At 40.2% G+C, this 2500-nt stretch overlaps 1 protein-coding gene across 2 annotated transcripts in view; it reads right to left on the reverse strand.

The window, feature by feature from the left end:
* Window positions 1–733: 733 nt before the first annotated feature.
* Window positions 734–2500, reverse strand: part of LOC137983366 (uncharacterized) — a 9759-nt gene continuing 7992 nt past the window's right edge. Inside the window, exon 2 of one of the 2 annotated variants that reach the window (XM_068830577.1) lies at window positions 734–1511. The gene's annotated coding sequence lies outside the window, so the exon portion shown is untranslated. The remainder of the gene's footprint in view (window positions 1512–2500) is intronic. The other variant, XM_068830578.1, reaches the window with a different exon arrangement.

A 2500-nucleotide genomic window follows, 5' to 3' on the forward strand; every position in this document is an offset into this window, starting at 1 on the left:
CCATCACAAGGTTTAACTCACTGTCACGAGGCTGGCATGTCATAAACTTGGGCCTAAGCAGTCAAAAAGTCCAATTTTTAAGAGTGTAAGCTATGTAGCTGTCGTTCAATAGCCCATTTAACAATCTACTTGAATGTTGTTCCCAGCTTAAGTACTTTCAAAGAACGTTTTGAGAAAATAATTCTAGACCATTGTAAATAGGGAACATTCCAAATACGCTCAAAACAACGGCATACATCAAAACCCAAAACGAGAAAACATGGAAACAAAACCAACGAAATGAAACCATCGTATCGTGAAGGAAACCCTTCCTCAGCGACACCTACCTCCTGTGGTTTGGTAAAAGCGCCGGGGCGTGGGGTGCCGGGAGGCCGGGGTCTGTGGAAAACACGGGGTGACTAAATAAACTAAGTAACGACAATAACGTGTGGGCATTGCTACTCTAAAAAATCTACTTTAATGGGAACTTAACTGGAACATTTGAAGTGAAATCTAGGAGTAACGTGTTGTGCTAATAACTTGGTTCCAGCAGTTGAAAATACAATATATATTAATGGACAAAGGTTGACGATAAAATAAGCTAAAATACTTGAAGAAAACACCTAACAGTAACTAAAACAAGGATCGATCGTTTGCAAAATACAGTTCAAATAACGATTAATTAACGTTACTATTTCATAATTATTTTTTCCAAGTTGAAATTACAAGGAGAATTTCCATCCTAAAACGCCGCCTCAATGGAAACTTAACTGGAACATTTGAACGGGAACCTAACAATATATTTATCAACCGGTTGAAAATCATAAAAATATTAGGAAAATCTATACAGTATAAAAAAGGAATCACAAAAAGTTGCAAATCAAGTTTCCTCCATCCATCGTGACTCAGATACCTCGGTTATTCCTTAAATGGGCTATGTCACGTCATTTTAGGGTGTTTCAGGGAAATCTTTAGTTACTCGCGAGTTTATAACTCGAAAACGGTAACGTGGAACTCCTTTACTGACAAGATTATCGTTACATTACAAACAAGATGATTCTGAGCAAAAACGGCCGTTATCCAGGCGATTTGTCAGAAACTTGATAAACGTCTGGCCGCCTTTTTTCAAGATTATCCAAATGCAATTTCTTTCAATGTTGTCCATTTGTGTCCATCCATGCTTCTCTTTCCTTTTGCTGCTTTTTTTTTTTTATGTTGGTCAACAGTTTTAAGTGGTTATTGCAATGTTTTATTCTACTTTTTAGACATTTTGGGTGTCATGAAATGACAACTTTTTGCTTGACATACCCCCTTTAAGTTTTGATCGCCAGAGGAACTGAACACCACCTCCGTACAGAAAAAGGTTGTTTCCGTTGTACACAGTAGACATGAGTAGTTGCCCTTAATTGGCAAGTCCATTCTCTGGCCATCTTTGAAACGGTGACAAGATCTCCTGGAGGTCGAAATATAGAAGACTTGAGCTTTAAAGTATTGGCACAGCCAAATGATGTCGTTGTTTGAGCTGGGCAATACTGTAAAAGACAAGTGAAAAACTGCCTAATACTCGGAGAAGGAAAGCTAGGGATGTTCGGTTGGAGGGAGTTAACATAGCAAGGGCCTTATTCACGCGGCGGCCATATTGGCCATAGACAACAGAATTCGTACCCTGAGCCTCGAGTTGAAATGGTTGGGAACGAGTTTTGGTGGGGCAAAACAAAAGATTTCAATCCCTTGGGACTCAACATGGCCGCCGTGTGATTAAGGCCCATTGCTGCGCATTACCGGGCATCAGCGGGACAGGGGCTGGCGAAGGCAAAGGCGATGGCAACGGTGAAGGCTGCTCGTACAATCCCACACCAGGCTCACAATTACGCACAAGCAATACTTAAGGTGCCTGCTATTATCCCTAAAATTACTTATCTTTGGATATTGACAAAAAGTGGCAATTTTAAAGTGAAAAGCAACCCTTTTTTTTAACTGATGACCTGATACTGCACAATTATGCCAAGTTGCTAAACTCGGGGTGCGGCTTATACGCCGGTGTTTACGGTATTCTCCTTTCTTTAACTGATTGGTGAAATACCTCAGATTCCTGTGGGAGTGCTTGAACAATCCTGGTTCTGTAATTAATTGATCGGCAGGACTTTTGTAGCGCACACAACTTTGCAAAACAAAGAGCTTTACGTCCTCGCCGTCATAAGGATTACATTGTAAGCACCATTCACCAGTTTAAAGTTTATTGAAGTTTTTTTGTTCAGTAGTTTCAAAGAAGCCATATTGGTGAGAATGGGTGTGTTAACAGGGACCTACATTGTGTAAGATCACCATCGTCGGTGATGGCGAACCTTCGACAAAAATTATCATCCTTTTAATTGAAGTGTATCTGACAAGTAACAGTAATAGAACGGACCACGTGACCACGCTAACGTGAAAGCGAGGCTGGATCATATCATATATATCATATATCTTTATTTACCCTCGGATTTTTAGAGTAGCTTGGTGTAGCTAATATCTCCGAGCA

This window comes from Montipora foliosa, chromosome 13, assembly GCF_036669935.1.
Source record: "Montipora foliosa isolate CH-2021 chromosome 13, ASM3666993v2, whole genome shotgun sequence".
Lineage (NCBI taxonomy): Eukaryota > Metazoa > Cnidaria > Anthozoa > Scleractinia > Acroporidae > Montipora > Montipora foliosa.